The sequence below is a fragment of the Varanus komodoensis genome, unplaced genomic scaffold (assembly GCF_004798865.1).
Source record: "Varanus komodoensis strain SLA01 unplaced genomic scaffold, ASM479886v1 scaffold7_1, whole genome shotgun sequence".
NCBI lineage: Eukaryota > Metazoa > Chordata > Lepidosauria > Squamata > Varanidae > Varanus > Varanus komodoensis.
In genome coordinates, this window is record NW_025336479.1 from 6,916,201 (window position 1) to 6,942,201 (window position 26,001).

The following is a 26,001-nucleotide window of genomic DNA, read 5'->3' on the forward strand; positions in this document are numbered from 1 at the left end:
CAGTTTGACAGACTTGTGTTTGGAAACCCAATGAGATCTATCTCCTTTTGTTGCATTCTCTTAGCAACAACCCCATGGCCACCACCACCTCACCACACTTCTGTGGCAGAGAATGTACCCTTTGGAAGCTTATGCTGGAAGTCAGGATAAAAATGTTACAAGCAAGCAAGCAAGCAAGCAAGCAAGCAAGCAAGCAAGCAAGCAAGCAGAACACAATAATACCTCAATTGACTTTTTGATCGTCACTGTAAACAGCAGGGTTTGCGTGTTTGTTTGTTTACCTTCCAGGGCAGGAAATCATGAATTTCAGTGCACGTGACTAAAGCAGATGCTTAAAATTACTGCATTTCTATGAGGGCTTGAAGTAGAACTTGTTTTAAAATAGTAGGACAGAACCTTTGTTTGCCCAAGGCACTGAATTCCATTTTGGAGTAATTCTCAAGGGTTACATTTCAATGGTGGATATGGCCAAAGGCAAAAGTGGTGGGTCCAAGGGCAAAAGCATAAGCCTTGTACACAGCATATTTTAGATTAATTCCTGTAATAGGAGGGATATTTCACACTTTGAAAATGGGGAGAGGGTGCACAAACCCCAGGAAACCACTGAACCATTGGGGTTTGAAGGAAAGTGGTGGAACCAAAGGTAAGGAGTGCGGCCTTCTGGGTTTACCAAAGAAAGCAGGACTGGAACCTGCAGAGGCCCAGATTCAGCCCCAGACCTTAGGTTCTGCACCTTTACTTTAAGGGATATGGTAGTAACCCAAAGCATCACAGAGCCAACTGTAGGTCACCAGCACAAATGTAAGTTGTGCTGAAGCCCTCCCCACTTTTCTTTGGTCTCAAGTACAGCAACTTAAGGAGAGGCAGATTTAAAGTGAGGGCGGATCAGTGGGGAGAGGAAGAGGATGCATAACCCTTTCCTCCACAGTCATTTTTTACTCCAGATCCATTCTCTTCAACTGTTGCTTTTCTTTGCGTAGGCTTACCTGTCCACAGACAATCTTTCCAGATGCTCTCCTTGTATGGAAACTGTACGGGGGGGAAAGGGAGACAGGTTGAGCATGCTAGCTCCCCACAACACCATTCCCCTGGAAAATCAGGAATCTAAAATCCTATGCTGAGTCATGGTGGATTAATAGCAGCTTACCATCCATCTTCCAACTCTGAGCAAGAACACCGCTAGCCTCTTGCTGATTATTGTGCTTGATTCTGTCTTTGGCACAAGAGAAGCTGATTGACAGATGAAAAGGTTGAAAGGTGGGGAGTGACATCAGTTGGCTCCATTAAAAGCTTCTTACTCTTATCAATGTTCCTTAAGAACAATTCATGCAAACAAGGCAGCTATCTTGATAGCTAAGTTATTATTTTCTACCTTTTGGGAGGAAAGAGCTGATGGAAGATTTGGAAGACAGAAGGAAGGCTCTTGGTGGTCAAAAGAATAAGTAATGAAAATGCGAGTATCTCTTGGCTCCTTCCATATCTAGAGATAAGCACCCTGGATGAAGTTCGGCTTGAGAAGCACATTTGCTGGAAACTTCTGGCCTTGAGAAGTCCTAAGAAGGTCCCTTGCCCTGCACATCACACACTTAATTTTTCAGAAGACCTGAAGTGATTTCTAAAGCAGCACTGTCGATAAAACTTTGAACAAAATTGCACTCTTTCAAGGTCTTTCCCATAAACTTTGCACACACAGGTCTCTTGATTTTGCTACAGGTCACTTGATTTTGCAGACATTTTGTGCAGCTACAGTTTCTAAGCACATTCACTGTTAAACAGGGAGGTATGATTTGTATTGCGGCTTTACTGTAGGAGATTTATTTCCGGACTAAGATTGAATATAACCACCTGAGAGCAAGGGATCATAGAATGAGGTAAACCAAACACACACACACATTGAGAGGGAGAGGGAGGGAGAGGGATTGGGTGGGGGTGCAGTTGAAGAGTAACAGCACAAGGAGAAGCCCTTCCTTGAACAGTTTGGCAGATGCTTGGATCTTTGGGGGAGCTTTAGTTTCCGAATCCTTCCTTGGAGTCTTGTAGTTGCCTTCGGGATTGCTTAACATGTGAGGAAACGTCCTTTGCAAGTATCCCTGCGAAGTAGGAACTGGGATTATCTGAAGAAGCCATGTAACTGACACCAGGCACGACAACTGCAAAACTCTTCTCATTAGGATTGCTTGTTGACTGCAGTGAACTGTGTGTCATGTCACACTGAAAAGGGATACTGCTGAGACCTAAGCCCCTCTCTGCTTGCTCCTTCCTCCTGTAGGGAAATCCAAGGGGGAGGGGGGAACAGCAGGCGTATTTTATGTACACAAATGGAGGGCCAAATACAGGCAAGGATTAGCGAACATCCCTGGCTGTGCACCATATCCTCAGATTCTCTCAACATCTGTTTTTCTTATTGTTGTCTGCCAACCAAAACCAGTTCTGTGGATTCATCACTCACCATTTAACTAATTCATTCACTGATCACATTTGAATAAAATAGCCTACTAATGAAAACTCAAGGCAAGTCTCTTCCTTGAGATGTTGAAGGAAGTATGAGACTATTATAATTTAATAAATAAAGCCCCTCACTCTTTGTTAGAAAAGCATTGTCCAGATTGTTATAGGTTAGGGGTTGATCTGAATGAACTTGTATGCCAGAGCATAAAAGATTTTCAGAATCCATTCTGTCTGTGTGATTCTAGACTCTGAAGATTTCTAGGAGAGCTATCAGTGTGGTAGATGCTTTGGGGCAATACTTCTTAAGGTCTCGGGGGGAAAAAGAGCCAGTGACATTCTGGTGATGTGTTTTAGTGGGTTCTGGGATGCTGCAAGAAGGCATTGGTGATGGGCAGAGATGACACTTCTTTCTTCCCCCCACAAGGAAGCTGAGGAGGCAAGTGAGGTCTGCATATGGTAGGCCTCAGTCTCTGCTAGGACTGGAACAGAGGCAGACAACTGACTGTGCTCTCTGCAGAAGACATTTTGGCACTGTGGGGTCCCCTCGACTTCTGTGGGCCTGGAAATGCCATGAACTCAGCCTGTCTGTTGTTGCTATGTGCTGTCAAGTCATCTCTGACTTTTGGGGACCCTAGAAATGAAAGCCATCCAAAGTGTCCTGTCCTTGGCAACCCTGCTCTGCTCTTGTAAACTCAAGCCTGTGGCTTTCTTTATGAATGTCATCCATCCATGTCGTAGTTGGTCTTCCTCTTCTTTTTCTGCTTTCAGTGTTCCCAAGCATTGCTGTCATCTCCAATCAATATTGCCTTCTCCTGATGTGCCGGAAACACAACTGCTTTGGTTTCATCGTTCTTGCTTCCAGTTTCAGCCTGTATATATGTGTAAATACCCCATATGTTACTGGAATGCCACACATCTCTAGTGACTTCCTTCTCCGGAAATGGAAACCTTGGTAAGTGATGAAATCTCTTAAAGCTCCTTAAGCATCTTGCCATTTGGAAATGGGGTGCATACATGTGGCAATATTATCTTTCCTGTTCCTTTTACCATAGCATGACAGAACGAACATCTCCTGGGAATGTGTCATTAAGGATTATTATCCAATTCAATCAATGTTCTCTTATGAACTTCTTTCTTTCTTTTTGGTGCATGCAAAATGCTTAGTAGTGGGGACTTTAAAATATGGACTCATTTAAAAGAATTTAAATCTATAAAAATGGGACAGAGCAGCTTTAGAAGGGATTCGTTTCTCTTGTGCATATTTAGTCCAACTCTTCAAAGTTGCATTGCTCCACTGGAACAAGCAAGCAGAGAAACAGGACTCCCGGCTTCTCTGTGGATAAATCCCAGACAGGGAATTTGGAATTCTAAAACTGCCAGAAGTGTGTGTAAAATGTACAGGTCACAAGCACATCTTCAAGAGTGCTTTACTTAGTCTTCTTCTGCATTTTCTCTCTGTTTCCTGAAGTTGGAACTGTTAAAACACAGAGAAGAGCATTCACAATTGTGGCAGCCAATCAGACATTCACTCCTGCAGAGCTTTGGCACTGCACCTTTGCATTTTCTTTCACTCTCAGAAGTAAATCTTGTTTTATTATTCATCAAGGCAATTAAGAAATGATACTACTGATAAGATGGAAGGGATCTTAGTGGAAATGTAGCGATATTTGCACTAAATGTCATTTCCACTGAACAGTTCACTACTGACACTTGCTAATTTTTCTGTTGTCTCTTTATAACCCACTGCTTTCCTTCCCAGGAAGCATTTATGATCCTCCTCCTTTCTATTTGAAACTCACACCAATCCTATGAGTAGATTAGACTGAAAGTCAGTCACTGGCCCGAACTCATCCAGGGGGCTTCACGGCTGATTGAGGACTTGAATGCTGCTCTCCTGAGTTCCTCACTGTCTTCGTTTTGCTTCATAGCCGAACTGCTTTCCTTCCAGTTTCTTAGAATATTTGATTAGCAAGGCAATTCATAAGCACGGGAAATACTGAAGGCTAAATTACAGTGTGTGCAGGACACCTTCTTGTGTCCACATCGCACAGCACCACTTCTCTATGAGCATATCAAGTACTGGAAATGAACTATTGTGTGCGCTATATCAGAGCTAGTGCTGCCTCCCCAGTCAGCTCTGCACACTTCATTCCAGTCCTTTCCTGCTCATTCACCATGGTGCTTCTTTAGTTCTGCTTGCAAAGATTAATGCAGATATATCAGACTGCGCTGGCTTGCCCAGAAAATAGTGCTGCTTGGTTAAACAATAATTGGTTCAGTTAAAACAATAAAAATACTAATTTTATACAACCATCCTTAGTTCCTTATCCCACACTCAGCCTGCCTTTTGAATCCTAAAGCAACCAGAAGGGAATGAATTGCGTTTTGGCATAGGACATGAATCCAACCAAACACACGTCAGAATTGTTGGCTCCTGTCCTCTACTGGCTTCCTAAATTACTACTTTGCTATGCTCCATGTTCATCATTTCCCAAGAGACTCTTTCCTATAGCAAGGTATTTATTTGGGTTTAAAAAACAGTGGTGTTTACGACATAAAAACAGCTGTGTGGTCACAGCACCAAGGCTAGTGTAAGCAATGTATGCAAATTATCTGTGTGACTCAGTGTGCTCCTTCTTCACTCGAAAGTTACCTCTGAAGTTCCTTCTATCTGCCCCAGTCAATTTCCAAGGGAGCTCAATTAGCCTGAAGTGCAAGCACAGAGCAAAGTCTGCCAGCCCTGGACTCTTATAGTGCTCTCCAGAGTGCCTTGCTTTTTAGCACATTTTACCTTTGAAATATTTAGCTTCTAGACTTGGAAAGGGTGACTTTTTACAGTTAGTGAGCCCCGTCACCAATTACATAGCTGAAGTGGGGGAATATTAGAAGTTTTCCTTGAAGCACTGAGAAAACAGTTTCCTTTGAGCATTTGCCATGGAAGTCATCCTTCTTAGGCTTCTCCAACAGCATGGCCATACTTGACTGGGCTGGTGGAGATTGCTCAGCTTCAGTGCCCTTGCGCACATTTTTCTATCCAGACACCCTCATGTGCATGAGTGCGCACACGTTACTGAGCTATTTTTGACATGAGGGATGAAAAGCCCGGCCAATGGCTCCATTCTTGGGAAGGCAGCTGGTGTGCCTGGAATCCAGGTAATTTCTGGCCTCCTGGGCAAAATGACAGCCCCGGTCTGGCACTGTATATTTATCTAAAAATTATATGTGTGTGCTTTCATAGCTGTTCCACTGCATCGGTTCTATTTTTCCCTTTCCTCTAAGAGTAGGAGAGGAGGAAAGGCTCCTGAACTATTAAAAACACAAAATGCACTTAAAAGGCACATTAAAGTTGGCTTTGGTAGCTCTCAACACACAAACTCATAAATCTCCCGAAAGAAGAAAACGTGTCATGTCAGCTGGATTTCAAACATAGCTCCAAAGCTAATAAAAGAGCAAGATTACAATAATATAAAAAACATGCTGCCTTCAGCAGGAAGCACCTGCCAAAGTGCAGGCTACATGCCCCAGTAAATCAGCCTATGTGGCAAAGGCAACACCGAAGCAGTCCAAACTAGCCTCTTTACACCCAAAACCTTAATAAGAAATGGATCACCCTTTCCCAACTTCCCTTCAGTAGCCTTGGAATGAGGACAAGGGACATAGCTTGTACCTAGCCTAGGTATGCAAAAAGCAAAACAAACAAACCCCCAAACCCTTTGTGAGTGCAAATGAATGCAATCCTTTTGGTAAAGTGAGTTAATTGTTTTTTCCCCCCTGGCATCTACTGGGGTACTATTTTGCAAATACTGAGGGTGGGGAAATGGATTATTGAGGTTTTGGAGAGGGGGCTTTTCCAGAGGGCAGCAGGAGGAGCTAATACAAGAATGAGCTGCTGCACCCTGGGCGGAATAGTGATGCCAGGCAGGAGAAAAGGAGACAACCGACTGCTGTTCTCCCATCCTTCCAGTTCCCCTGTCAACAAAGCCCCTGTGGATTGTCATGCTAATCCTACCCCCTCATCCCAGGTCTGAAGGTGGAGCTTTTGAATCTGGGCTACTAAATGGAAAAATCACAACCATCCAAGATGTGATACTGGCTGAGGAAGCTGATCTGGTATGTATTACATAGTCTGTGCTGAGAAAAGGATCAGGGTGAATTCAGTTTGAGCACTTTCACCTGGGATGCTCAGAACCTCGCCAGCAGCAGAAGTGTGAGGAGGTGGGATGGTTCTGGTCTATCATGATTCAAACCCCCTGACTAGGAGCCTGGTGCAGCAATTTACTAGTTTTGAGTAGTTATTCTTGAGGATGGGTGGTCAGGACAGAAAGGGAATTCTGCCTCACCGTCTTCCTAATTAAGTTCGGTGGGCTTTGGGTGTGGCCTTCTAGACTGATGGTACCAGGGACTTTAACATCCACGTGGAATCATCTTACTGGGAATGCCTCAGGCCTTCCTGGCCTCCATGGATCCTTCCCATTCCTAAAGCATATGCTCTAGACTTGGTTGTTTTGGGCAGGAATATATTGATCTGAGTATTGTTGGATTTATTTATTTAGCATATGGCATACGTGGTCAGGGAGTCTACAATGTTTTTACACATGGTAGATGTTCTGGCGGCCAACAGTTGCTAGTCTTTTCTTGCACCTGTGCAACACTGGGGGCAATCTGGCTTCACAGGGGCTGGCCAGCAACACTCTCGAGGAAGCTGACACATCTGGGGCCTCTCTCTGCAGATCCTTTGCCGAATGTGTCCAGGCAGGTACCACCACTCTCCAGTGGGAAAAGCTGGGTACTTTCAGGGTACTGGTATTGTTGGAGTGGGGTGGGGACAGCATGAAGCCTCCTAGTCATTACCTAGTTGGATTAGACTCACAATAACTCCTAACCACCACAAGGCTGAAGGGCCTGCCTCTGGAGCAATGAATCTGAATGCTTTGCTGTCTGTCCTGCAGGACTGTCTCAGCCAATCATTCAGCTGAAGCCCTAGTTGGTTTCAAGGTAGGGAAATTACAGATATGATTGATAAAATTGCCCATGCGCATCCTTTATCTGCTGATGGATCCTTGTCTTTTCAGTGATGAAGTGGTAGGGTTAATGACTAGAATGACTACTGAGGAAATTTGGCATGAATTTAACAATTTAACAAAAGACCAGGTAGAGTCTATTCAGTCCTATACTGTGGTGATGTTGTCCGAAAAACAACAACCACCTTTTCTCCTATCACTGTATCCACCCAGAATTGATCAACGGGGCTTGAGGTTGAGGACTTAGCTACCCATTGTGACACTGGGCAGTTAAAGTCACTCATGACAGTTAAAGTCACTCAAAGATACCAAAATCATTGCAGTTTGTAAGAGTGTATGCCCTGGATGTGTTTGTCAGGTTGTGTTAGATACATTTCAATTCATCTGACTTGAGGATGTTGACAAGGTCTTTGGCTGTATGAGATCAACCACTTGTGTGTCTGACCCTCCCCCTTCAGGTCAGGCATATAGTGAATGCCACTTCAAGCAGGGTGTAGCTCCATTCAGACTTAAGATGCCTGTGGTGAGGGCGTTACTGAAAAATCCCTCTTTGGATCCCACCGTACGGGATCGCTTCCAACAAACAAGTTTGCAGGCAAGGTATTTGGCATGTGTCTCAGCTCCAACAATTCTTGGATGAAATGGATTATCTATACCCATTTCAGTCTGACTTTAGGCATAGTTTTGAGACTAAAGCAGCAACAGTCCTCTTGGTAGACAATCCGTGCCTGAAACTAGACCACAGGAGCATATCTTTGTTGGTTAACAGTGTTCTGAACCATTGACTAAGGTATCCTCCTAGAACGATCGACAAGGGCGGCACAGTTCAGTGCTGGTTCTTGCCTTTCCTCAGGGCTCGGTTCCAGAAAGTGGTGATGGGGGACTCCCACTCACTAAGCACTGATATATACCCTCTTCATGTTTTAGACTATAGCTTCATCAGCCCAGCCAGCATGGCCTGTGGTCAGGCGTGAGCTAAAACTTCTGGGAGGTAGGAAGTTGAGGAAGACTTCTAGGCGTCAATTCTGTGCCCTATGTTTAAAAACATATTGCTGAGAGAAGTTGTCTGAGGTTTTGAATGCATTCTCACCAATATGTGGGTTGCAGAGGAGTCTATTTCTCTTTTATGTCCAATATCAAGGAAGCTATTGGGGTTTTAGAGTTTATCTAATGAGCTAGATAAGGGCTAACAAAGTGAAGCTTAATCAAAACTAGACAGTGTACCATTTTAGGCCATGTTGATGCTGTGCACGGTAGTCCAAGTTGCTGGGTTCTGTTCTGGGTCAGAGTTTTAGCAAATATCAGAATAGGTCAGCTTTCTCAGGGAAGTGAGATGGAAAGAAATCAGCATCTTGGAAACCTCTAAGTGCTGCTAGTGCGTTGGGCTAGATAAGAGTCTCTGTATGTTACTCCAACAAGGATAAGAATTTGGTAGTATTTGTCTAGGTTACTTCACCTCTACACAGACTGATGCTTTGTCTCTTAAAGTGACCTGGAGTAAATGGATCCTGTGTGTGTTCATGGCCAGATTTTGTGGAGTCCAAAAACGGGAAGACAACCTTTTCTGTATGTCGGAGAGCCAAACTTCAGGATCTGTCTAGGGAACTGGAAGTCTTCTGTGACTTAATCTTCTTCCTGAACTGATATTTCTGGACCCTCTTCAGAAGGCAAGGGTTAGCATCCTCTGAGGAGGAAGGCTTAGGATTTTGAACTATGACAGATGGGTGTGATGCTGATCAGGAGGAAAATAGACTCGGGACCTGGACTCTGTTTCAACATGTTTGGATGGGTTGTACTCCTCTTTAATTTGTATGCCTCTTGAAATGTTGGCAATTGTCTTTAGTGATGACAAAGGAACTCCTGGTTCTGAAATACATTAGTTTCAATTTAAAAAAAAATCCCGCTGGCACTTTTGAAACCATGTTCTTTTTTTTTTTTTTTTCTTCATTCTATCTTATGCCAGGCCAGCTTAGATCTTATATTAGACCTGGGTGTAGGGGATGGATTTTACTTGGATTGAAACCCTAACAGTATGAACTACCAGGTCTGTGGAGTAACTTTGCAGCTTGCTTGTTAAAAGTCCTGATTGTTCCATGGAAACTTGGGATCTACACGCAGTTCATTTATTTTGCTCATTTCATGACCCACTGGCTAATAAAAAGGGTAGTTTAGATTTTCCTTTCTGCATACTCTGACAAAGCTATATAAAATGTTTCTACAGGTGAGGGAACCAGAAGGAAACTGCACAAATGAAGGAAGAACTGAAATGTGTTACATCTCAGATTTTCCAGTGGGCATAATGGCATCTAAATCTGGTGCCAGACTTTCCGATCTTGAGTGTGCTGGGGAAGGAAAAAAGTAGATATTAGGGGATTCTAAACATCTGTTTGTAGGTGTCAGAAGGAGAGTTTTGGAACAGAAAGCACTTTTCCTCTGCTTGGAAGAAGACATACATGTTGTCGCCCTTTGGGAAAATGTGCCACATTTCCTTACACAATCTGAAAACTGCTAGTTGGAAACCTGTCTGGACAATTGAGGGATGAGTTCTCCAAATATTTTTTGTGACTCCTCTGTTGCACAACCCTAGGGAAGGTTAGAAACTGTTGGTCACAACAATTTATACGCATTACATTTTAGCAGTCTAGATGAAGTGATATAGCCATGTTGAATCTGTGCAATAATTTCCACTGACATTTTCATCACCTGTTATATTCCATTAAAAATGTGTGTAGCAAAAATTAGAATCTTCCACTAATTATTGTTGAGCCTTCTTTGCTCCTTCATAGAAAGCAGATGAAATCCCAAAGCCATAGGCCTGCCTGATGAGCTGGAAGGATCTCTTTCCCTTGACTCCAGTCTGCATGTGTCACCACAGTGATTTGTGGCTTGCATGGGCCATAAAATGAAGCCAGTGTTGCTTGTGTGAGCTGCAGTTTCTTATTATTTCATTGAATATAATAATAGGGCCAACGAGCAAGTTATTAGGCACAAATATCTTAAGGATCAAGTTGTGCAATGGAAGAGGAAGCTGAAGAATCATCTTCCTTTGAGGGCTTTAATTAGTTTTGTTTTAAATCCTAGACAGTTTAGGGACCTGGCAGGGGCTATAGCTCCTATCCTATGTGAAGAAGTCCCCAGTTTGTTTCCTGGCATCTTCTGTCAAAAGACTTTCAGATAGCTGGACTGAAACAGATCCTTGCTTGGGACTGTGGCTTCTGCCAATCAGAGAAGACAAGACCAAGCTAGTAGACCAGTGGCCCAACTTGATAGTAGGCAGTGCCCTATATGTTTCGTAATTAGTTTTAATTGATCTGGAGGGGATGGTTTAGGAATAGTCATTGCAAGGGCTAGATTGCTTCCCCTGCAGCTTCATGATTCTATTCCTGTTCCTGAGTGAGACTTGTTTCACCTTCCCCTTTTTGAAATTAAAGTGCCAGGTACTTTTCTTTTGATGAACTTGTATTAGTAATATGGATCTGGGGTTGAGAATTGAGCCTGCAAAGATAAACTTCCTGATAGAATCTTGGCTCTGGTTGACTCTTTCTCTTCTTCAAGCCAGACAGATATCATTTTACCCAATCACACTTCAAATATTTACTGTTTAAAAAGAAGACAATTGAAACTGCAGCATATGGATATGTTCATTAGTTACAGTGATTCACAGCATACCTGGTTTATTCGGCATAGATTTTTTAAACAGTGGAAACAGCTCATTTGTAAAATGAGGTATTTCCAAAACCAGGGCTGGCTCCACAACTAGTCCAAGTGGGGCAAAGACCTCAGACAGCAGATGCCTGGGGGCAGGACATGACAGTGGGCTGGGAGGCACAATTGCCAAATCCACTGTGGCTTAAATAAATCAGGGTGGTTTATTTAAACCAGCATCTACAGGCAGCCATTCTGAATGTTCGGTGCTAGGTGGGCAGTTGTCGTGGTTAGCTGTGTCGCCTGAACAAGGACAGCATGGATGGTTTGATTGTTAACCAATCCTCAAATAACCTTGCAAGAGACCATTGACTGTTTCAGGGTAGTTTCCTGGTACTGGGCCGTTTAAGGGCAATCCCTGATGCTGGATTGTGGATGACACAAGCTGTGGCCCAGACATGAACAGGCAGCCTGCTCTCTGTGGGCACCATGGCTTACAATGGCTTAAATAAGGCCCAGTGCGTTGTGGCGAACATGCAAACCAGTTCACTGAATTATTGGACAGAGCTGTTTGTGCCATGAGGCCTTCCTGCTCTGCATTCTGCAAACCAGCCTGCTGACTCAGGTGTGGTGGAGGTTGGGCGCACAGTCCTGTTCCCATTGCTGAGAGAAGATTCAGCTCTTCCTCAGGCACAAACCATCTTGGACCAGTCCTGAGGCCAAAACCTTCTGTGCCACTGTTTAATTTCAAATCTGAATCAGTAAGATGAAGAACTCCCGTAAATCACCATTGTTTTGTATATATTAGTAGCTAGCAAAACCAACCTCTTATCACCTATGGTTGCATGGGGAATGCCTACTTCACAAGATGCCCAACCGCTGGATGATGGAGAATGGGAAGGAATTTTGCCTAGGAAGACTTTGGGTGTGTTGCAAGGGCCATGTATTTCAGGGCTCATCAGACTTTATGTGCTGCGTCTTCTCCACTCACCTGTGCATTCAGTCCTACAAGGTGAGTTAATCTTATGGGGCTGCCCCCCTTGTCAGTGCACCCCTTTAAAATGGTAGGAAATTTCAGGGATACAGCACTTACCCATGGATTTTATAGTATTTTCATTGATTTATACATATACAATTTGAGCACAAGATGTTGGTGTGTGTGTGTTTCAAAGATCACTGCTTCTATATCGGATTTCTAGAAGGACATTGCCAATGCCAAAATACTCTTAGAATCACAGAATCATAGAATAGTAGGGTTGGACGGGGCCAGAGGACCATCAGGTCCAACCTCTTGCTCAGTGCAGGATGCCCAGTTAAACCATCTTGCTCAAGTGACGGAAAAGGAGACTGCTTGAATTATCCCAGGACCCATCGTTTGAAACTCTGCTTCAGTCTTTGGGTGTTCGTACTTACGATGCTCAGTTCTTGTGAAACTGACCATTTCTCATTAATTAAAATGCTGTAACAGGTCAAACAATTGTTCTGATTTATTATTATTATTATTGTTATTGTTATTATTATTATAACATTTCTATGCTGCCCCTTGCCGAAACCTCGGGGCGGCTTACAACACAATAAAATACATTGAAATACAATAGAACATAATAAATTACCCTTAAATACAAAAATACAAAAAATACACTGAGTTACAAATATAAAATTAAAATTATCAGTATAAAATAAGTAAATAAAAATATAGGAGGAGAAAAGAGAAGGAAAAAGAAGTTGCCCTGGCCAGATCATATGTTTTAACAATTAAAATGATGTTTAAATAAAAAGGTCTTTACCTGGCGCCGAAAAACCAGTAACGACGGTGCCAGGCAGACCTCTTTGGGGAGTATTCCATAGGTTGGGCGCCACTGCAGAGAAAGCCCTCCTCCGAGTACTTACTCTCCTAATTTCTTTCATGGAGGGTTCCCGGAGAAGGGACTCTCCCGCAGATCTCAAAGGGCAGTATATGATGACTTGGATTTCCTCTGTTACTTCTCTTTGCAGACTTTGTGATAAATACGCAACAGTTTCTAACAATTTTGAGAGGGCCAGTCATGTTAATCTCATGCAGCAAAAACACAAAAAAGCCTTACAGCTCTTCAAAGGCTAATATATTTATTAAGCCAGAAGCCCATTTTGTCAGATACATGAAAGAAGCTTATGACATTATAACTCTGCCAGTCCTTTAGATACCCAAAACTCTTTAGGGCAGCCTTCCCCAACATGGTGCCTTCCAGATGCTTGGAGTACAATCCCCATCGTACACAACAATTGGCTATGCTGCTAGGTCTGATGGAGTTGCAGCTGAAACCATCTGGAGCATGCCAAGGTGAGGCAAGCTGCTTTAGGATGCAATTCTGTGGCTGACAGTTGCTGCAGGATAGGTCAGAGTCCCAGCTCTGATCCTGGAAATACATTCTAAGGGACGTCTTCCCACCACCCTCATAGCTGGCATGTCTAATTTTGATTCTAGTATTAGCAACAGCCACTGAATGGACTCATTTATGATTTGGGGTATCATGGGAATAATAGAATAGGACATGTTTCATCCACCACATCGAGTACAATGAATGGAAAATGATGGACTTAGACATACAGGCAGTAATGCCAAGTTTATTCTTCCTGCAAAGCATTTTTCAGAAGGCAAAAGGAAGCCATCACACACTTATGGACTTATTTTAATTGGGCGTTTTCAAACCACTACTGTACTTGTTTCCTTTGCTATGTCTCCCCACACCGTTCTTGCAACATCGTGTTGCATTTTAGCAAGCTTTGCTGCAGGGGATGGACAGGACAAATCTTGCCTTGCTTCATGACCTAGTTCTAAACTGCTCACACATTACCTGTTTGCCAACACAGAATCATCCTTTGTGGCATCATGTCACAAGCCAGTTTTGCAACTTTAGTCATGTCTGTCATAGAGGAGATGCTTTATAATCTTGCACTTTAAATTTTCTGAAGCACAACTTTCCTGAGACTTTGAATTATCCCAGAAACACAGTTGATTTGGCTGTGAGTATTTCTCAAATAGATACAAGACTGATCTTTGCAACATAGAGCTTGAAGATTATGGTTTTATAAAAATCACACTAATCTCAGGACAATGCAAAACACCTTTGGGTTTCTGGTAGGATTATGAATTTATTCTCAAATCCTTCGTTCAGTCTTAATTTGTCCTAATAGTAATACATTGACAATATAGATTTACAAACATGTAATTCTTTTCTTGGTGATCAACCAAATTCTGTGAACAACAACCCAAAGAGGCTAAACATTCTGTTAGGTAATATGCTTACGTTTTGATCTCTTTTTCATGCCTTGGAGGAATGACAGGCAAAATGTGGCAGTGACAATAAGCACATTTCCTCCCACTAGCTACATGGCTATTTTTCACAGCCATCGATTCTCATAGACAGCAACACAATGACAAAAAATTTCAAGCCATGATGAGTATCAGATGATACTGGTGCATTGACAGGCCATCAATAATATATTCTTTGAAGTGTGAAATTGTAGTGATCCTGCAGGGAATGGCATTTGAATTTTCGAGGAAGAATGAAAGGCAAGAGAAAAGAACAACATTATGACTGCTATCATATGTTGGAAACAACGCGACTAACATCTGAGTAGACGTGTATTAGTTTGCACACTAAAAATGGCAGCAGAAAGCACACAGTAGCCATCTCCGTTCTCTGATTCAGAACATCACTTGCGTTTCCCCTTAAGATCTTTTGGGCTGATATTTCATCAGTACTGGAAAGATTTCAGTTATCCACAGTTTCTCCAAATTAATCAGCGACTGTTTGTCTGGCAAGAGAGCTGGAAATCTCAGAAATTATTCTTCTCTAATACAGTTTCCACTCATTTTGGGAGCTTTGGCCAAGCTGAAAGTCTTTTTACGTTTTAACTTCAGGTATCAGCCAAAGCCACAGAATTGCTCAGAGACATGGAAAAAATGTTAAAGCAGAGCAAGGTTGTTGTCTTTAAAATGCTACATGTCGAGTCTTTGAAGAAGGGTTGGGTTGATATTTGGAACGGGCTCAGTCTCGCATGGGTTTGGTAAAACCAAGGACTGGCTGCTGACCACAGTGAATCCCGCTGTTTGTGAAGCTGAACTGCTCCTTAGCTCCAGAGCACTGATGGCTTTCCCAGTGAATACCCAAGTGGAAATTCGAACCTACCTCTCGCTACAGAGAAGAGCAGGAGTTTCAGATTTTTAACTGTGCTGCCTTTTGGAAAGCCAGGAGCAGACACAGCCTATCCATTGCACGGCTGTACCGATTAAGGACTATTTCTGAGCCATTTCACGCACTTTGATAGTGGCTTTTCTGTTTTTGGCTCAGAAGTGGGATGAGGTTCGGGAGAGCGGGGAGAAGAAAATAGAGGTTGCTGCCCTGTATTTTTCCCAGAAAGCCCAGTTCTGAGTTGCTTTTTGAATCTGGGAAATTCTAAATGATGAATTCTAAATTCATCATAAAAATAGCTCTCTTTTATAATGGGCTGTAGCTGAATATCTACAAGAGCCACTGGCTACTGAACAGAATATAAATATTTGAAATAGACAAATAAATAAACAAACTTTCAGTCTTACGGAGCAGGTAGCTAGTTCTTCCAGCTGCTTTCATTTGAGAAATATAGAATTAAGTTCCTGTCCAAAGAAGGGGTGAGGGAAGGATAGTGATTGAAGCAGGGTCATGAAAAATAAAAAGTTACAGTATCATTCCATGCAATTGTATTTTACAACTTGAAATATGAGAGAAATTTTATTTTACATTTGGATTTCTACCTCTTCTTTTAAAATAAACAAGAAAGTCAAAATCACAAAGATGCTTTGTTTGAAAGCAGACCAGAGGTTTCAAAGGAGCCCTGTGCTGTTTCTTTGGAAGGCCATATCGGGAATCAGCTATTATCTGTGAAATTCAATTCAAATTTAGTCAGGAGTAAGCCCCATCAAATTTGAGGACGCTCACTGAAAATAAACCTACCAAAGAGTCAGTAAATTATTTGCAGAAAACACAGTTAGGGAAGGGAGCACTTCACAAAACTGTTCCACCTTGACAACTGGGTCAAGTTTACCAGTGTTGGGCCAAATCACTGTTTCTTCCCAGACCTGATCCATTAAGACTACACTTAGTTGCCAGACATATTTTTTGTGAGCCGCCCCGAGGCTTTGTTGCGATGGGGGCAGCATAAAAATGTTTTAAATAAATAAATAATATTTTATAGAGAAGAGGTTTCTGATAAGAGAGAGAAGGCATAATCCTATGCATGTTGAGACAGAGAAAGTCCAATAGCTCCCTGCATGCCCAGCTAGCAGGGCTGGCTGGGGCAGGAAGGACTGTCTTCTCTTTAAATGCACATAGGCTTGGCGCCCCATGCCTTGCTGGACAGGCTCTCTAGTCCAACATCATGTGTCCCAGTTATTCTCTAAATGGCCTGATCTGCACATGATATTAAATCATGGTTTATTTTACTCAAGGTTTGTCGCTCTAGCCACAGTTTTTCTGGCAAATGATAAACTGTGCTTTGCTTTCTTAGCCTCTGAATTGTTTGTTTCCCTCTGTCTTTGCTTGCTTACGCTCTGTATCTCAAATACCTGTGTGGATCTGTAGTACTGGCATGTAGGGTACATGTACTTTTTTTTAACCACTCATGCCCAACACTTTTGTGGCCTGATGAAAGAACTGATGAGCAACCAATGATTCTGTGTTTTCACTTAACAGTAACATATGGTCTAAAAAAGCCTAGAGTTCACAAGGAAGAACTAATCTATGGGTTTTCAGGATCGTTCATGGCTAACTATGCTTTGCTAGCACAGCCATGTTCACACATCACAACAAGCCAGAATTCAACAACCCTTGTGAATTAACATTATGTGCAAACCAAACCTTTCTACCTTCCTTTAGGAGAAAATAATCCAGTAGTATGAATTTTTATAATAAGAAGGCCTGAACAGCAAGCAGTGCTCAGAACTAGTCAGATAGCTATTTGAGATAGGTCTGAATTTCTCTGTTCACTCCAAAACTGGTCAGCTGCTTTTGTAGCTGTGCAAGGAATGTGCTTGCTGATAATGTGATCCAATTATCACTCTTTTAGCCTGTGGCTGTCATGTCAAGAGCTCTCCTTTGTCAGTCTCATTCTCTGCATGCTTGGAGTGTCTGTAGGACCTTCTGCAATGGAAAGGAAACAGGAGAGCACTTTCACTGGGACAATTAAGCTTTGGAATGTACCTCCTGCCAAAGTCTATCTAGGGACTCTCAGGGATAATGGGTAATACCAGATAGGCTTTACAGAATTATAGCTCTGCTGGGAAGTATTCAAATGTAAAAAAGGTAAGCAGAATGTAGTTTCTTGACTAGGATGCTTTTTGGGCTTAGTCTAACTCAGTTTTCACTGCAGGATTTTATCTCAAGCCTGTACAATGTCAGATGAAATGAAAAGGGTAGTGAGATGCTTGGTTGTGAGGATGGGAGTGAAAGGTGAACACATGCATAATATTAGCCATTGGAAGATGCATGTATTTTAATGTTAAATACCTGGAGCATGGTGGAAACCAGATGGTCTTATTCAAGTTTTGCATTTTCTGTGTCCCCTTTGCACTGAATCACATAGCAATGAGTGTTTTGGTGATGGATGTACTTTTGTACTGAGGAAAACAGTTTATCACAATGTCAATGGCAGCAGAATCCTAACCTCTTTGGATGGTATCCCAAGAGGGGTCAAGATGGGGGAAGGAACCCTCAACCAGCAGAGAAGAACCACGCCACGGACGTCCATGTTCCCCTGTTCTTTCCCATGGTTCCAAGTGGCAGCAGGCAGCATGAGGTCCCAAGCAGGGCATCCTAGCTCAGGGGGGCTTCAATACCTTGGATCCAAAGCCCCCTTCTTCCTTGATAGGCTCTGTGGTTTAAACTCAGAGGAGGCAAAATTAAAAAGTGACACGCACACATGATCACTATCACTATCGCATCACCGTTCCCTCCCATGGACTACCGTGGTTGGTTTGAGCCAGCAGTGTTCTGAAAGGATGGAAAGTCCCTGCTTGGCTCACGTCCTGCATGCCCCCCGAGGCGTGGCCTGCACCTGCCCTTGGGAAACGCTGCTTGCCGGTGCGGCATAGGCAGGCTCCACCCAGCTTATGCTGGGACTGGGTTGCGGGATAGAACCCGGAAAGTTCCTTCAGGCCCTCGAAGACGAGGGCCTGGCATTGGACCACGGACTGTGTGGGCCAGCTGAAATCGCCAGCTACATGTTGGAACGCTGACGAGGAATCACTATATATCATGCTTGCTGCACCCTTGCCAGACTCTTCGGAGTTTATCAAACTTATTGAATGATCTGGGGCTGGCTTAGTTCAACCGTCAAGGCTTTGCCAATAAGGAGAAAGTTGGATAATCTCAAATAGATTAGCCATGGTGCATTCACTCAGCAAATGGCTCCCATCCATTTTCAGAACATGTAATAAGTTTTCTGGGCAGATGGAATGTTGGCTAGGATGCTTCACTCCAAAATGCAAAACATAAGCATGGTGGGCTTTGGGCAATTTATCCCACAAAAGATGAATAGCAAATGGCAGCTTTTTTATAACAAGAATAACTATGGCCTTGTTGCTTACAGTCCCTCTCTAGCACCAACATGACTGAGTTATAAAAGAACTTCAAGGCAACCACTGATGCTTCACCTGGAGAAAATTCAGGAAGGTGCTCTTAGCATTGGGCTGCTGAGAAACAGAATGTGTGATTTTCTTGCTTTTGACAAAATTATTCCAACTAGGGGCAGTGCCAGCTAAATGAGAATGATACTTGCTTGTTTGTTTATTATGAATTACATTTCTACACTACTCCCATAGCCCACAGGGTGCTCTGAGCAGGGTACAGTATAATTAATAAAATTAATAAGAATAAAAGCAAAACATACATGAAACTTGGCAAGTTGACAGGAGTATAACAAGATTAATACAATTTATAGCATAGTAGCAGCTTAAGTACATCAATGAAACAGAATTAAGACCAATCTTTAGTTAATTATTAACTATTAAAGATTTTGACCTGGCACCTGAAAAATGGCACCGGGCAAATCTCCTCAGGGAGCATGTTCCACAAACTGGGCGCAACCACAGAGAAGGCCCTTCTCCTAGCCATCATCCTTTTGCTTCTTTTAGCAATGCTTCCTTCAGAAAGATCTCCGCTGAAGATCTTGAGGTCTGGGCAAGAACATATGAAGAAAGGAGTAAAGGTCTAAATGGGTGACACTCCCATGGCCTATGAGAATGGTGATTATACCACACAGCTCATTTAATTGTAATTGCTTTCCTGGCAGTGGACTTGTAAAGCTTCAAACAGCATGTAGGGCCATCTTGCAGGGGGTTTATTAGCATGCTGATATTCTGGGTTTCAAAACTCCCATATAGGCAGGTCTGCAAAGCTGTGATATTTGCATGTTAACAGAGTTGTCTTTCTTGCAGATTGCAGATGGGTGAACCATCCGCAAATCCACAGGGCATGTCAAGGGCAGGATCCAAGTCTGAAGGCCAGCCACAATTGGCCAACAACTTTAGGCCAATTCTCTCACTGGCTGGGTTCACAAAACATGACAAGACAGTATAGGCTGAGTGTGACCTGGTTTGCACAATCATTCCCAGCCATGCTGGCTTAAGTAAGCCACTGTGGTTTGAAGTATGTGCTGTGGCTAATGCCAGGTGCCCATTCAGCAGTCCACCTGAACAGGTGAAAGGTTCTGAGCTGTTTTTTTAACCATGCCAACAACTGGCCCTTGCTGGGATTGGATGATACAGAGTGGAGGTGGGTTATGAAATGGGGATCCACGGGCACCCATCATATGCAGCAAAGCATCAGTGGCAATGCACCTCGAAGCAGGAGGTTACTGGGCTTACCTGCTTATCACCATGGTTACCAGATGCTAATGCTCCTGCCCCTAGTGGTCTTCATTGTTGCTTCCACCTTCTTGCTTAATAGGCAGAGCCATTCATCAAAAACTTGGGGCAGTGAATAAACAGACTGAACAGGAGGAGTAACTCCAGGGGCTTTTGTCAATGGATGCTCAGGCTTGCCTCCCCTTGATGCCCTGTGGATGTTGGATGGGTACCTTAAATGGCCCAAGTCTCTTGTGGGTTTTTTCCAGTCAATCTTTCCAGTGTCTAATTTCCTCTGCTACCTACTGCACTAAATGTCTCTCTCTCACACACACAACCAGGAAAAAAAATACAACCTGGGGTAGGAGATTGATGCTAGAAGTGCAACAGCACAGGAGCATTACCCTAATGGCCTCAGTCATGAGGACGCTTCCACTTTCCCACCCTTAATTTGAAGTGAAGGTAAAGCCCTGTCCTTTAATCACTGTGGGATTCCTAGTAGGGAAGTGCTGCAGTAGATGGGGAATGCAGGGGAGAGCTGCCATTTTTTCAGGACAGAAGTCATGACCTCATCTGCCAAAGCACCAGAATAATGGATGAGCTCTCTTTGCTCTGGCAAGTGAACAAGGTGATGATGAGACTTTTAAGGTTTTGTATTATTTGTGGTAGACTGGAATTGGGGACACTAATCAAGCAGAGGAACACTTATCCTTCCTTTCATTTGACAGAATTCCTACTGCATGCTAGCATCCTAACGCTTCTGAGAAAGTTGTTTGCATTTTAATTAAAGCCAAATGTTGTGCTTCAGTTGGATGTAGATCTTTCATGTGCTCTTTATGCAACAAACAAGCTGCATTCAAAAGGAAGCACCACCTTTGACTTCATGATGCTTTCTCCCAGGTAATGATGCATAAAATTGTAGCCATGGTCTATAAATTTAATTGTGGGGTTTTATTAGTCGTTTGTTTGTTTGTTTGGCATGTCTTTGCTTTATGATGCAGTTTCTAACCTGAGTCTTAGTTCCCTTGCATTTATTTATTTAGATTGATATCCCGCCTTTGTTCTTTTAAGGAACTTAAAGAGGCTTACCTCATTCTTCTCCTCCTGCTCTCAATCTTAACCCCACAACAACAACCCTGTGAGGTAGGTTGGGCTGAGAATCTGTGACTGAGCCATGGCTCCATGGCTGATCCCAGAACTAGAACCCAAATTGCCTGAGTCCCAGTTCCGTACTCTTAAACACCGTACCACTCTGCCTCTCCATACTAGAAAAGCAGCCCATATCTCTATATCTGATGTATATCTAACAAAACTCCTTGGGTGCATGGATAGGTGAAGAACTTCTACGTTTTGAAATGACCACTATACCAAAAACAAAAAAGCCCTAAAATTAATGCTGAAGCAGCAGCAAATTTGGACAACATGAACTGCAACCCTCTAGTGAAAGACCACTAATGCTGCAATCTTAGACACGCTTAGTTGGAAGTGACTTCCCTTGAGCTAAAGGAGCAGATGTACCATAAAGGAATGTTTTTCCCTAAGGGCATTTTGAATCTCCTGTTCTGAAAATATTCAAGTGCAAAAAATTTAGTGCATTACTACTGCACAGGGAGTTGAAAGCATTGCATTGAGAAAGACCACAAAGTTAACATTTTTCAGTCAAAGTGTAGACTTCGTCCCCTGCAGCTAAACTTGCTGCTCACAGAATGTGAAGCATACCTGGTAGAGCTGGAAACCCCAAACTAGGCCCAAGTGACCTTGACCTAGCTAATGAGTTTTATAAAATCACAGTGCAAAGCTTTGATCAAAATGCAAGGAAAATAAAAGCCTTGTTGCGACAAGGCATCCTTTGTGTCCTTGCATTGTGTTGTTTCGTCCCTGCTCACAAAAAGTTCAGATTTCAAAGAAGCTGGGACATATGGGCAAGTTGGACAAAATGGCAGCCTGATGAAAGGATCCTCTTTATGACCTTAACTGACACATGGCAGGCAAAGGAAAAGGACTTCAAGGGAATTGGGAACACTGACGCTTTTTCAAAATTGATACTCACAATAAACATGGTGGGCTCTAATTTACCCTGCACCTGCCAGAGGTTGGGAATGTATGGAAGTACCTTCTAGCAGCCATCTGATAACAATTTCTCCAGCAAATACTTCCAAATGCTTGGAAGTAGGTCCTTGACTTTTGCAACAGTTTTGCTGAAACTATTATTGTCTGTGTGGTTGGAAAGGTCCAAGACTATCCATCTCAGTGTCTTGAGGGAACTATGTTTGGAAAGGCAGCCTAAAAATATTTCAATAAAAAAGAAATAACTTATTATTCTGAAAATATCTGTATGAGAAAAGTGACTAGAATTTTGAGTGATTTAAAGCATCCTGGAATATTCTGTTCTAAAATTCTAGAACTGTGGCTTTGATCTTTGTGGCTACATCACATTAGTGACAGATGGTCATTAACGAAATCAAGACCTCTTGTTCTTTTTGCTGTCAGATTTTATTTCAGTTCTTATTTGTTCTATACCTTTATTTCTTTGCACAAGGCAGTGCACACAATCCTCCTACGCTGCATGTTATCCTCAGAACAAACTTGTGAAGTAGGTCAGGCTGAGATTGATCCAAGGTTATCCAGTGAGCTTCAGAGCTGAGTGGGGACTGGAGCTCAGCTCTTCCAAATCCCAATCCTGATCAATAAACTACATGGAGTCTCTTCCCTCTAAAAAGAAAAACCAGAAGGAGCTAATGGCATTATGAAAAAGTAAATATGATAAGATCAAAAGAAAACAGAATGAACACTGAACAATAAAATTGCCACCATGAACAGATAGTTTCAATACAATACTTAGGGCAAAATAATTTCAGTCAAATAATATAAAATCCATGCATAAATCAAAATATAACAAGGCAATAATAAATTAATAGCAACAGTAATAAAATAGATTTATGTACCATTGACTATATTTTAATTTTTTTCTAAGTGATAAATTCCAAGTATACCTTAGCTAGCTAGCTAGCTACACTTAATTTCATTCTCACTCCAGCAAGCCAAACTATTTGGACATACCAGGAAAGGAGAAGCTACACAAAGAACTAGGCTCACACAGTATACTCAGTAACACACAGGATGCTAAGAGCCACCTTCCCTCAACCCCCCACTCAGGTAATTCCTCTCTGCACAGTGCAAGTTAATACACTCAGAAGCAGAAGAGGAGAAGCGGGTCCCACCGCCCTCGTAACCCAGCTAGGGACAGTTCTGAGTCCGTCATTCAGCCCTGCACATGCTTAGAAGGCACCAGAGACTCACTTCCTCCCAGCTGAAGAGCAAGCACGACCACCACAGCCAGGCCCAGACTTTCTGTTCCATGCAGTTCTGCTCAGGTATTAGAGCAGAGGGTGGCGGCGGCGGTCATGGTCATGACTCATTCCCTCACTCCGACTTTCCCTTGGCTGCCACTGCTGCTGTGAATTTACGGTCAATAAATAAAAATACCCAAATAAAAAATTCTGGAGCACCCTCACATGCTGGATCGCATTGCAATCTACAAGCTGGGCCAAAAGTAGGTATACACTACTGATTGGGTCACGTTTAGTCTCTTAGGTGCATAAAATGTCCTCCATCAACATTGCAACATTCCCGTAATCTGTCCCTGACAGGTTGGCACAGGTTCTGTGTTGCACCAATGTCAATAAATGCTTGGGAGATGAACTCCTTCGATTTGCCTGCTGTGTGAGGTCCTCCATGACCCAATCAGTACCTACTTTTGAACCACCCTGTATTTAGCAAACTAGCCAACATTCTTTTCAAATATGTATGCACATTATCATAACTGTGGGATTTCGTTTCATACATACAGACTTAAGTTCACCAGCAGCACCACAATTAAAAGTGCAACATTACCCTTCCTGGATGAACTTTAAACACTGAAAACCATCCAACTGCAACAAGCCTATATTGTAGGTCTTTGGATGACCACATGGATTTTACAAGTCCTATAATCTGCTGGACCATCTAAAGAAGAACATTAAAAATAGTTTGGCTCGCATGACAAAACACATATGCAAAGATGAAGAAACTTCTCAAAATGATGTAATGAACTTTCAGAACATTTCCAACAATATGAATAAGATAGGCACATTATGGACAACACAATCAATCATGCAAAAGTAATACTCAGGGACAACCTCCTTTCTGGAGCCAAACTGAATCCTTTGAAAGAAAAATGCATTCCATCTGTTTTGAACTACCTTCCTGCTGTCCAAAGTTACTACCAGATTATGAAAGTAATTTATCCTGTTTTATCCTATTGTGCTCATTAATGAAATACATTAATTCTGCAACATTGTTCCATGCTCAGGGAATCACTTATTCATGTAAACAACTAGTTAAAACAGCATTCAAAGCAATGGTGAGGCTAAGTTCCCAGGATCTGAGGTTCAGGTCCACAGGACCATCCCTCCCAAGAGAAAGGGAGAGAGAGAAACAGAAGCAAAAGAAAACCAGAAATGTTCGTGTGCTGTAAAGTCTCGCTCTCCCTTCCTCTCTCCCTCTCCTCCCCACCTCCACCCCGCTCTGTGTGTGTGTGTGTGTCTAAGGGGTGTATGGAGATGGGAGGGCAGGAAAAAACCTCAGGCAGAAATACAAGTGGGGGAGCAGTCAAAGATGAAGTGTAGGTGTGCGAAAAGGCAGCTTTTCCAGGGGGATCAGACACAACAGAGATCCTCAGGCCTCCTGAACCTTTATTTCAGCAAGTGCCCATGGACAGCAGGGTGTTGTGGAAGGAGCGTCTCCCCAAACTTAGTGGCGCAAATGAAAGATTCAGGGCTCCGACCCTAGTGGACTGCCACCTAGCAGCACCTCTGACTCAAAGGAGTTGTAACCTAGGATCACATTCATATAGTTTAGCCTATTGCATTGCTGGTCCTTGCCTTCAAATCCAAGTCTGTTTTGGTTCAATGGGTTTTCATAAATACTTTGTGCCTTTTGTTTTCTGCTTGTTTGGTTTTTGGAAATACTAGCATAAAAACATTTAAAAACATGTAACAACATTTGGAAGGATAAAATACTATGGAAAACTCTGCCAGTGAATTCACAGATGTAAGAAGTGAGAGCCAGTGTGGTGTAGTGGTTAAGAGCATGGGACTGGAACTCACGATGACCTGGGCTCTAGTCCCCACTCGGCCATGGAGCCAACTGGGTGACTTTGGGCCAGTCACAGACTCTCAGCCCAACCTTCCTCACAGGGTTGTTGTTGTGGGGGATAAGATGGGGGAGGAGAATGATGTAAGCTGCCTTGAGCCCTTTGTAGGAAAAAGGGCAGGATATAAATAGAAAAATAAAGAAGTTTTGCCTTTTCTTGGTCAAACTCTGTTCATTTCAGTGGAGTATCATTGCCCTTACCTTGGCTATTGGCATTTCACCCAAACAAATCTCAAATGCTAAAGACCTGCTCTTAAAACTGCTGCTTCCAAGCAATCTTTCTCCACCTGTGCTGATTCCAAGGCCAACTGCGTTCAGAAAAAGGAAGAGATCGCTTCATTTATAAAATGGCGCAAATCTCCTTCCCTCCCTCCGCTTTTGTTCCCTCTCATACGCGCACACATGCGCACACCCACACAAACCTAAAACAGCACTGATTCCAATTACACTGGGGGGCCTTTCCTGTTGCGGGAATGAAACTTTCTTTCTTTATGCAAGGTCCATGCTGCAGCCCCGCTGGTCTCCAGAGGGTTGTCATGGTTATTCTGCAAATAGCTGATGTCACCCCCTTTTGTAGCGGCAAGGCCTTTTCAGATTACCAGTTCTGGGTGGAGGCCCGAAAGCAGTTTAACATTCGGAGACCTCCAGGGTCTCGCTGGGGACTCTGCTGCTGGAATGGCAATTGCGAGGAAGCCGTGGGGGGAAGAGGAAAAAGAGAGGATAAAAGAAAAGATGTGGATCGGAGGGGCTCCGACGGTTGCGCAAAAATTGATGGGAAATGAGCATGGCAGACACCACAGGTATTGTGGGTAAACAATGCGAGGACTGATA

At 42.9% G+C, this 26,001-nt stretch overlaps 1 protein-coding gene across 5 annotated transcripts in view; it reads left to right on the forward strand.

Annotated features, from left to right (window-relative positions):
- The window catches only part of TRIM16 (tripartite motif containing 16), a 173,761-nt gene that overhangs the window by 18,819 nt on the left and 128,941 nt on the right, over window positions 1-26,001 (forward strand). For 3 of the 5 annotated variants that reach the window (XM_044453913.1, XM_044453919.1, XM_044453914.1), the window contains exon 3: window positions 3,217-3,400. The gene's annotated coding sequence lies outside the window, so the exon portion shown is untranslated. Of the gene's footprint in view, window positions 1-2,811; window positions 3,401-17,387; window positions 17,438-26,001 lie in introns of those variants that run through there. The other 2 variants (XM_044453916.1, XM_044453918.1) reach the window with 2 other exon arrangements.